Source organism: Myodes glareolus, chromosome 5, assembly GCF_982192425.1.
Source record: "Myodes glareolus chromosome 5, mMyoGla1.1, whole genome shotgun sequence".
NCBI lineage: Eukaryota > Metazoa > Chordata > Mammalia > Rodentia > Cricetidae > Myodes > Myodes glareolus.
Window position 1 is genome coordinate 63,354,816 of NC_142030.1, and position 11,685 is coordinate 63,366,500.

The 11,685-nt window shown below is 42.7% G+C and overlaps 1 protein-coding gene across 2 annotated transcripts in view; it reads right to left on the reverse strand.

Moving 5' to 3' along the window:
- Rc3h1 (ring finger and CCCH-type domains 1) overlaps positions 1-11,171 on the reverse strand; it is an 83,718-nt gene extending 72,547 nt beyond the window's left edge. For both annotated transcript variants that reach the window (XM_048421519.3, XM_048421518.3), the window contains exon 1: positions 10,909-11,171. The gene's annotated coding sequence lies outside the window, so the exon portion shown is untranslated. The remainder of the gene's footprint in view (positions 1-10,908) is intronic.
- Between the last annotated feature and the right edge of the window lie 514 nt (positions 11,172-11,685).

The window sequence follows — 11,685 nt, forward strand, 5'->3', positions numbered from 1 at the left end:
CCCAGCAACCACATGGTGGCTCAAAACCATCTATAATGAGGTCTGGTGCCCTCTTCTGGCCTGCAAGCCAGACAGACAGAATATTACACACAGACAGAATATTATATGCATAATAAATAAATAAATTTTTTTTGGGGGGGGGGGTGTTTCGAGACAGGGTTTCTCTGTGGCTTTGGAGCCTGTCCAGGAACTAGCTCTTGTAGACCAGGCTGGCCTCGAACTCACAGAAATCCGCCTGCCTCTGCCTCCCAAGTGCTGGGATTAAAGGCATACGCCATCACCGCCCAGCATAAATATTTTTTTTAAATAAATTGGAATCTGTGGCTGGCACGGGGTCTTTCTGAAAAGCCATTGACAATGACACTGGGACTTGTTTCCTCTGCATATACTGGATTTTTGGGATCCAGTCTGTTTGGAGGCTCACCTTCCTGGACCTGGAGGGAGGGGGGAGGAACTTCCACGGGGCAGGAAACCCTGACTGCTCTTAGGGATGGAGAGGGAGGAGGAGAGGGAGTAGGGGGAGTGGGAGGGTGTTGGGAGGAGGGGCGGAAATGGAAACTTTTATAATTTAATAAAATTACTTTCTAAAAAAAAAACTATCAAATTTTATTTATACTGGTAGAAAGTGATTTGGAAGGTTTTTTCTTTCTTTTTCTTTCTTTCTTTCTTTTTTTGCTCTAAGGAGTAAGTCTGTTGTTTTTTTTTTTAAAGGTCCATTTTCATTTTTTAAAACTGTGTGTATCACATGTATATGCATGCCCAAGGAGATCAGAAGATCAGATCCCCCCAGAACTAAAGTTACAAGCAATTATGAGCACCAACCTGAATCCTGGGATCCAAACTGGGGTCCTCTGAGAAAGCAATATACATTTTAACCACTGAGCCATTTCTTCAGCCCCGTGAGCAGACTTTTATCAACAGGAGACCTATATAATAAAATGGCATTTCCTAAAATACCCAGAGAACCCGTAACTTTTTCTATTTTTTGGATACAGGGTCTCACTGTGTAACCCTGGTTGACCTGAACTCTCCATGTAGACAAGACTAGCCTTGAACTCTCACGTATGCCTCTGCTTCTGGAGTGATGGGACTAAAGGCATGCTCCACTATGACTGGCTCAAAGCAACAGACACTAGCTATGTATGGCTACTAATCCTCTGAAATATGCTGGTGCAACTGAGGAACTAAATTTTAAATTTTATTTAACTGACACTTACATTGATGCAAGCAAAAATATTATTCAGTAGTAAATGGATGAGCTATCCAGCGATGAAAAGACATGAAGGAACTTTACATACCATGGAAAGGAAAAAGGCAGTCTAAAATGCTTCATACCACCTGGCATTCAGGGAAAGGAAAACTATGGAGCCAGTAAAAGGAGCAATCATTGCCTGGAGCTTAAGAGGAATGGGAAGGAAATAAACAAGTGCAACATGTACATAGATATATGTTATACACAGAGATTATATAGCATTATGTGTTTGGCAAAAGTCACAAATTAAGTCACAAATAAATCTTTTTGCACAATTTTTCTATAAATCCAAACTTCTCTAATAGGAATTTATATAAGGGCCTAGAGAGATGGGGTTATTGGGTAAAAACCTTTGCTGCCAAGCCCCAATGACCCACAAGCACTGTGACACACACACACACACACACACACACACACAAACTAATTAAATAAATATAATAAAATGTTTCTTAAAAATAAAATCTATTGCTGGGTGGTGGTGTCACATGCCTTTAATCCCAGCACTTGGGAGGCAGAGGCAGGAGATACTCTGTGAGTTCGAGGCCAGCCTGGTCTACGAGCTAGTTCCAGGACAGACACCAAAGCTACAGAAAAACCTTGTCTTGAAAAAAGCCATAAATAAATAAATAAATAAAATTTATTGCCAGATATAGTAGTATACACCTTTATTCCAGCTCTCAGCAGGCAGAAGCAGGTGGATCTCTGCCAACCAGGTCTACATAGTGAGTTCCATCCAGGACAGCCAGGGCTATATAGCAAGACCCTATATAGCCTGCCACAAAAATAAATAAACAATAAATAAAATCTATTTAAAAGCTTACATTCAAGATGCTGGTGAAATGGCTCAGTGGGTATGAACACTTGCTATAAAGACACAAGGACTTGAGTTTAAATCCCCAGTTCCAACATTTAAAAACAAAAACAAAACAAGCCAGGTGTAGTAACACCTGCCTTTTGTAACAGCACTTGGAAGGCAGAGGCAGGCGGATCTCTGTGAGTTCAAGGTAAGCCTGGTCAAGAGTGAGTTCCAGAACAGAAACCTTGTCTTAAGAAATGAAAGAAAGAAAGAAAGAAAGAAAGAAAGAAAGAAAGGAAGGAAGGAAGGAAGGAAGGAAGGAAGGAAGGAAGGAAGGAAGGAAGAAAGAAAGGAACAAACGAAGGAACAAAGGAAGGAAAAGAAGGATGAGGGATTATAAAATGTAAATCTTAAAAGAACTTCAGCATGCCTTTAATCCCAGCACTCCGGGGAGCAGGGAGCAGAGGCTGGTGGATCTCTGTGAGTTCGAGGCCAGCCTGCTCTACAGAGCGAGTTCCAAGACAGGATCCAAAGCTACACAGAGAAACCCTGTCTTGGGGGGAAAAAAAAAAGAAAAAAAGAAAAAGCCAAAAGAAAAAAAAAAAAGGAGCTTGTTTAAAGAAAAGAGCACTTGGATAGTTTTCACTTGAAAGTCTATACTCTAACAGCTTTCTCTTATGTTGGGGATGTGGCTCAGTTGGTGGCATGTTTGCCTAGCATGCCTTAGGCCTAAGATTCCAGACCTACCATAAAACTAGATGTGGTAGCACACCCCTGGAATCCCAGCACTTGGGAGGTTGAGGCAAAAGAATCAGATGGAAGTAGGAGGATGAGAAGTTGGCTACACAGCGGATCTTTTTGTTTTCATTTATCGAGACAGGGTTTCTATATGAAATAGTCCTGCCTGTCCTGGAATTTACTCTGTAGACCAAGTTGGCCTAGAACTCAGAGATCCACCTGTCTCTGCCTTCCTAGTGCCTAGATAAAAGGCGCACCACCACTGCCTAAGTTTGAGGCCAGCCTGAACTACAAGAGACTATCTCACACAAAGCAAAACAAAATAACACAAAACCCACTACTATTTTCTACTCTACTATATACTTCTATAACTTTTTTATTATTCTTATTACAAAAATACTTTAAAATTTCCACAATGAATTTATTGTCAGGGATATAAGGCATAATATTTAATGACACTCTCAAACGTCTACAAGTATTAGGCAGGTAGATGCTGCTCTAGGATAACATAGGTGGTGGGATTTTTTTTGTTATTGTTGGGGGCAATTTCTTTTTTTAATAATTAATTTATGTTTATTTTATGTACATTAAAGCTTTGCCTGCATGTATGTCTGTATGAGGGTGTCAGATCCCCTGAAACTGGAGATACAGACAGTTGTGAGCTGACATGTGGGTGCTGGGAATGGAACCCGGGTCCTCTGAAAGAGCAGCCAGTGCTCTTAACCAGTGCTCTGAGCCATCTCTCCAGTCCCCCTGGAGGGGGGGGGGCGCGGAGGGCAATTTCTTTTACTAGTCTTCTTGTTAAATATCTTACCTATAGCTCTTCTACTCTCACAATTTACAACTTTTATTCTGCTTTACAACTACACAAAAGGTAGTCAAGCTTTGCATAATTATGAGTAAGGCATTTTCCAAAGATGCTTAATTAAGTCCTTGGGTCTGAACTGTCCTGGAACTCTCTATATACCTTAGACAGACTGCAAACTTCTCATCCTTCTGACTCAGCCCCTCCAGTGCTGAGATTATAGGAATAAAAAACCAGGTCTAGCTCCTTTTGTTCAGATTTCAAGATTCCTGTATTCATTAAGAAATACTGAAGAGAGGGCTAGCAGGATTGATCCGCACTTAAGAGCCTTGGTGGTCTTTCCAGATAACCTGAGTTTGGTTCCCAGCTCCAAAATTGGGTGGTTCACAGCAATTCACAACTATAACTCTAGAGGACCTGACATCCTCTTCTGGACTCTGTGGGCACCTGCACTTTACAGGTACACACACACATACCACACACAAAGGGGAGGGACAGAGAGCCACATACAGAGAGACAGAAACAGAGACTTACTTTAAAAATAAATCTTTAGCCAGGCAGTGGCAGCGCATTCCTTTAATCCCAGCACCCGGGAAGCAGAGGCAACCGGAACTCTGTGAGTTCGAGTCCAGCCTGGTCTACAAGAGCTAGTTCCAGGGCAGGCTCCAAAGCTACAGAGAAACCCTGCCTCAATAAATGAATGAATGAATGAATCTTTGGGGGGGGCTGGAGAGATGGCTCAGAAGTTAAGAGCATTGGCTGCTCTTCCAGAAGTCCTGAGTTCAAGTACCAGGAACCACATGGTGGCTTACAAACATCTGTAATGAGACCTGGTTCCCTCTTCTAGCATGCAGGCAGAACACTATACATAATATTTTTTAAAAAAATAAATCTTTAAAAAAGACAGACAGACAAGGAACTTATGGAAATGACTCAAGCCAGTAAATGCTAGCCATGCAAGCATGAGAACCTGAATTCAGATCCCTAGAACCTAAGGGCACAGGTTAATGTGCCTATAGCCACAGTGTTGGTGGCACTAGTCTCATTGGCCAGACAGTCCAGCTATTAGATGAGCTTCAAATTCACTAAGAGATCCTGTCTCAAAAATTAAAGGTGGACAGGCCTCAGAGACGATTGCTCAGTAGGTAAAAGTACCTGACAACCTGAATTCAACCCCTGGGAACAAAAAAGTAGAAGAGAACCAACTTCTTCAAGGTGACCCCTGACCTCCACATGCATGCTGTGGCATGCATACACTCCCACACACACACAAAGGTCATAGTGATACCGGGAAGATTCTCAACACCTTCCTCTGGCTTTCACTTGCAAACACATACTCATGCTAATAGGCATATGTACACACAAAAACATACACACAAAAGAAAATACTAAAGGACTAAAGGATGCATAGGGTCTGCAGACTGAGAAATCTCATGCCTGAAAATATAAGAAATATCTTAAACTCTAAAGTAAAATAATTTCTTTGTACAAATGTCTGATGAAACATTCTAACCTCCAAAGGTAATTCAAATTCAGTCTTGCCCAGGAGATATTGAACTAAATAAATCCTAGGAAGCACACTGATTTTCAAATCTTAAGAGTTCTGGTACAGACAAATCTGAGAAGTTTTTCGGAACCAAATCCTGAAGAATTCCTGACTCCTGAGCATAAATATAGTCAGTACCAAAGCTAAACCAGGTCAGAAAACCCTGCCAAGGAACATCCTGACCCGAGACAGTCACCAAACAGGGATCACTTAACAGTTTATTCACTGTGTGGCAGGCTGACCACTAATAGATACACGAAAAACAGACTAATCAGACCCCACCAAATCCATACTAAGCCCCTAAAGTCTTGAAGACTTTGCAAAATTCTAAATGCGCTATGGCATAATAAAGGAAAGAAAAACATCAGTGAAGAAGTTCAAGTAACAGATAACCAAGCTTAACAATATTAAATATTATTAAAATTATTTTTAATTTTTCATAAAGTAATTCAAAGGTACAGTTTAGTAATTATGTGACAAACTATAGTAATGCCAAAAATCTGTCTTGCTAAAAATGGTCAATTTCTAAAAATGGTCAAAGGTACTGGAGAGATGACTTAGAGGTTGAGGGCACCTGTTGTTCTTGCAGAGAATCTGAGTTTAGTTCCCATATGGTGGCTCACGGCCATCTGGGGGCTCACGGCCATCTGGAGAAATCTATCCTTTTCTGACTTCTGCAGGAACCAGAATGGTGTACACACACTCATACACACAAAATAAAAATTGAGATATAAAAAATATGAATGTCCATATTTTATAGCATTTGGACCTGATTTAAAAAAGGATTTTTTTTAAAAAAGAATTTAAATGTATACCTTTTTGATCATATAAGTGTTTGGCAGTATACAAATAACAGTAAGTTAGGGGTCAAGTACACTATTATAAAACATAATTCATAGTAGGAAAAAGATATTTGTCACTACAAAAGATGTTTTTAGGATTAATAATGATACATATGGTGGCTGTTGTAAACAGCAAATTTGAGCTAGATTTGAGGTCATTCTTACCTATTAATTATGTGACCTTTTTGCTATTTACTTAGCTGCTTCTAACCCCAGATTCTGTATGTGTAAAATATGGATAACAAAGCAACATAACTGGAAGGACTAAATAAATGGTTTTAATGAACATGCACACAAAAACCACACACACACACACACAGGGAGAGAGGGAGAGAGAGAGAGAGAGAGAGAGAGAGAGAGAGAGAGAGAGAGAGAGAGAGAGAGAGAGTTTTGTTTGTTTTCTTGAGGGAGGCCTCATTCTAGTCCAGATTTATCTGAAACTTACTCTGTAGCCCAGATTAGCCTCAAGTTCACAGTGATCCTACTATCTCTGTCTCAACAATGCTAAGAGCAATTACCCACAGCTTTGGGGGTCTTTTTTGAGTTTCAATGTTTTGTGCTGGGGCTAGAATCTAAGCCTCCATGAATGCTAGGCAAGCACAGAGTCATACACCCCAATCCTATAATTTTTTAAATATTTCCCTTTCCAATCTCTTCATAGGAGTCAACAAATTTTTTAACTCTATTACTAAGAAACTGTAAATCTAAAGGCTGGACATGGTGATACAAGCCTTTAATTCCAGTACTCAAGAGGCAGAAAAGTAACAATCGCTAAGAGTTTGAAGCCAGCCTGGTCTACAAAGTCAACATAACTTAGTAACATAATAAAACCCTGCCCCAGGCAGTGGTGGTGCACAACTATAATCACAGCGCTTGGGAGGCAGATCTCTGTGAGTTCGAGACCGGCCTACACAGCACTGTCTACAAAGCAATTTCCAGGACAGTCAGGACTGTTACACAGAGAAACCCTGTCTGAAAAAAACAAAATAAAGAAAATTTTAAAACTATTCTTTTTTTTTTGAGACAAGATCTCACCTTGTAGCCCAGAATAGTTTCAAACTTGAGACAACACTTCTGCCTTTGTGTCTTAAGTGCAGGGGTAATAGGCATGAGCCACCACACAGAACTGTAATTTAATACTTAAACTACAGTTTCAAAGATTTACACAGGAAATGTTTAAATATTTGAGAAAATCTGAACTAAAATATGAAGATATGAAAACTAAGGAATCATATCTTAAAACAGTTTGACAAAAAAAAATCAAAACAATACCCTAGGAAACATTTTAATGTTCAATAAAAATAAGGATGCTGACTCAAAAAAAAAAACAACAAAATAAAACAAAAGGATACTGAGTCTATCCACAAATGGTCAATATCCAATTTCAGATTTAAATTTTTCTTTTGGTGGTATACTGCGCCTTTAACCCCAGCACTTGAGAGGCAGAGGCAAGAGGAGTTGAGTTCAAGGCCAGCCTGATCTACAAAACAAGTTCTAGAACAGCCAGGGCTACACAGAGAAACTATCTTCAAAAACAAACAAACAAACAAAAGAGTGTGTGGGGTTAATATGTGTGTGTTTATATGCAGATAAACAACACACAGGGAGTGCTCACCTGCTGCTCTCTAGCATTCTGCCTTATTCCTTTGAGACAGGATTCTCACCAAACCTGAAGCTAGGCTGGTGACCAATAAACCCCACTCACTGATCCTCCTGTTCTGCCCCCACCATAATGAGAGGTTGGAGGCATGCATAATACACCATTTTTTACATGAGTGCTGAGGATTTGAACTTCTGTTCTCACACCTGCACAGCATCCACTCTTACCCACTGAGCATCTCTCCATAATTCCCTAATTGAAGACTTTTGTCTTTAGAAAAACTGTAGCAAATGAGATTAGTAAATCCTTGATGAAACAATGTATTTTTTCTAACTTAAAACCTACAAACTTGGGCTGGAAAGGTAGCTCAGCCTTTAAGAGCACTGGCTGTTCTTCCAGAGGTCCTGAGTTCAATTCCTGGCAACCACATGATGGGTGGCTCACAACCACCTGTTATGAGATCTGGTACCCTCTTCTGGCATGTAGGCATATATGCAGAGCACTCATATATAAAAACATAAATAAAGCAACTTCACCAAAAAAGGAAATAAGATTTAAAAAAAAAACCCTACAAACTCATAAGTTAGTATTATGTATTTCTTGTAATATGTTTAGGGTTACAAATTAAAAAGTATCATTATAATACAAATGATACTCCATCTGTGTCTAACAAAATTCAGTATGAAAAAAAAAGCAATTTGAGTTCTTCAACAACAAGAAAGTGTTCTGAAATTCTTAGTCACCCCCTCCAAAAGTCACAAGCAACATTAGCAGGAACCATGTAAAAGTTGTTTCTCCATGACTCCAAAGATCAATTCATCCATGACAATGCTATCTAAGGCATAAAATAAGATTGCTGATATGAATCCGCTATACTATACTTCAAATCATAAACAAGATGGCTCAGTTTATGTTATAATTATTCACCACCAATTCTTGCAGCATTACTAGAAACTAGTACTGCTAATTAAATTTCATATTACTGAACAATGACAGAGATAAATTCTAATTAGGAATTTACCCTAGAAATTTTGGCAAAAGCAATCAATCAATATTCTCTCTCTCATTCTCTCTCTCATTTTTCAAGACAGAGTTTCTCTGTAGCTTTGAAGCCTGTCCTGGAACTAGCTCTTGTAGACCTGGCTGATCTCAAACTCACAGAGATGTACCTGCCTCTGCCTCCCGAATACTGGGATTAAAGGCTAGTACCACCACTGTCTGGCCAGTATTTTGTTTGTACAGGTCAACTTTCTTTTTAAGAATGTTAACTCACCAGGCGGTGGTGGCACGCGCCTTTAATCCCAGCACTCGCCTACCAACCTGGTCTACAAGAGCTAGTTCCAGGACAGCCACCAAAGCTACAGAGAAACCTTGTCTTGAAAAAAAAAAAAAAAAGAATGTTAACTCAGTTGCACAGTGGTGGCAAACACCTTTAATACCATCACTCAGGAGGCAGAGGCAGGTGGATCCCTGCATTTGAGGCCAGCCTGGTCTACTGATTGTGATCCAGAACAGTCAGGGATGCAGAGAAACCCTGTCTCAAACGGGAAAAAAACAGAAAAAAAGAACATTAACTCAGCCCAGCATTCAGGATGCTGAGACAGGAAAACTGTTAATTCCTGACAAGCCTGTGTTACAAGACCCTGTCTCTAAAACAATAAAAGGAAGAAATACAAAGTCCCTAATAGATCCTGCAAGTGAATATTACGCAGGCTCCTTGAATGCATTCAAGCTTTTTAATATAATATTCTGCATACGCACTAGAAGCTGGAATAGAATTCTCCTCTTATCCCTTTACTTGAAAATACATGTGGTAAACGACTTGAAAAGTTAACGTTTAGTTGAAATAGTTAACTTTTAAGTTTTAAGATATTACTGAAGTATAACAAACTAATATAAAAGAAGGGTTGTCTCACCCTAAGCCTAGGCACGTAAGAGCACAACTCTTCCTTGTTTTTGAAAATTATCAGTAAACTTTCCACTATTTAGTGTTTGGTTGATTGATTTTTTTAATTATTTATTTTTATATGCATTGGTGTTTTGCCTGCATATATATCCATGTGAGGTGTCATATCTTGGAGTTATAGACAGTTGTTCGGTGACATGTGGGTGCTGGGAATTGAACCCGGGTCCTCTGGAAGTACTGCTTTTAATTGTTGAGCAATCTCTCCAGCTCTGATTTGGTTTTTTGAGGCTGGTCTTGTCAGCCTTGAACTCAGAATCTTTCTGTCTCAGCCTCTGGAGTGCTAGGATTATAGGCATGCATCATAATGTCAGGCTAAAAGTTTCTTGAAATCTTAGAAAGTAAGCTTTAAATGTGAAAATTCAAACAGAGAAAAAGGTTCCATTCCAATTACTTTTTGAGGGCAAACTGGTGAAAATATCAGGACATGTAACAGACACAAGAAATCCTAAGGGGACAAATGAACCAGTCTTCTCCTGAGTGTTTCAGAGAAGATCGTCACTGTACCAGAATGGTTAATGTTATTTCCTCTGCCGTACACAATTCAAAACAGCTAGCTGGAAAAGTTCTGCTCAAACCTTAACAATCTGTCTCTGCGTTGCCAGTAAGTGGCTTTGTTTCCAGTTTCACAGACTATTCTGGGATGTCAGGAGTTATATTATTGCTGCTTCAAAAGAGCCCTTGTTTCAGTTCATTCTCACAGGGATGTGAGTCCAGTGATGTTTACAGAGACCTGATGTTTAGAATGGTGTTAGGAAAGGTCCACCCCTTAGAACTCCATCCTTTACCGACAACCATATTTTGTGTATTTTTGTTGTTGTGGTACTTACGCCTTTTTGAAAAAGGCACCTGCACATGGTTTCGCCTTGGCCAATAGGGTGTATCTACAGGAACTCCAGGGAAACCGACACCCTAAAACCCACTTGGCCGAGGAAGGGGGCTGGGGAGGGAGCAGCCACGCCTGGCAGCGAGGCAGAAGCGGCGGCTGTTTACAGGCGCCTTCTCCCTCCCCCACCGCACAGACAGGGGTCCAAACAACATTTCCTGCGAGCGAGCAACTCTCAGCCCGCCGGCTGTCCTCCAAGGGACAGCGGACCCGGCAGCCTCGGACCCCTTACCCCTCCCGCCTTCCCAGCCTTCTTTTGGTCCAGGGCGGTGTCTGCACCGCCCCTCGGCCTACCTACTCCGGCAGGCCCTCCGGGCGGCACGCGGAGGCCTGAGGCCTAAAGGACGCCGGCCACTGACAAGCCCCGGGGCCGGTCCCGAGCGCAGGGCGGGTGAGGACAGCCCCATCCCCGCCGCCGCCGCCTATTGTTCTCGGCCGCAGCCGCCCCGCTCCGCACGCTGCCGCCCGCCACTTGCTCACCGCGCTGGTCCGAGCAGCAGCTCCTCTCAGCTCCGAGTCCCTGCGGCCGTCGCTACTGTCGCGGCAGCCGCCGCCGCCGCCGCCACCATCGACTCTGACTCTGTCCCAGGCCGCGGGACCACGGCCGTAGCCGCCACCGCCAGCGCCGCCTCCAGCCCCCCACCTGCTGCTGCTGAGGCTGCTCCTGCAGCAGGGGCCATCTTGTTGGTCGGCCTCCCCTTCCTCCTCCGCGTCCTCCGCCGCCCGTCGCTCGTTGTCCTAGTCCCCTTCCTCTTCCTCAGACTCCGGCCCGCCCCGAGAGTGGGGCGGAGATGAGGGCGAGGCTCCTCCTCATGGGTGGGGCCAACGGAGTGGAGGGCGTGGTCAACCAGGCAGGGCGGGGCCGGCGGAGGGCGTGGCCCGAAGAAATACTCTGAGTCACCAGCCCCAACGCCCTGCCCCGAGCGGGCGACGCGCCCCGCCCGTGTCTCGAGCGCCGTCGCGCCCGGAGTGGGGAAACTGGTCCCACCTCCTCCCCCGCCGCCCGCCAGGTTCGTGGCCACAGTGCCTTTGATCCCGGCAGGCAAGTAGCCAGGTGGTGCCCGTAGGCTCTCTCCTACGGAGTCTCCCGCTGCCTCTGAGCTCTGAGCTTGTCACTTTCTCAACGCTGGACCCTTCTTCTACTGTTGTATCTTTTTACATCCCATCTTTTCCCAACCGTATTGTGTATGTGTCCGTCTGTGTATGTCGTGTTGTGTGTGTGTGTGTGTGTGTGTGTCCGTCCGACCGTCTGTGTAT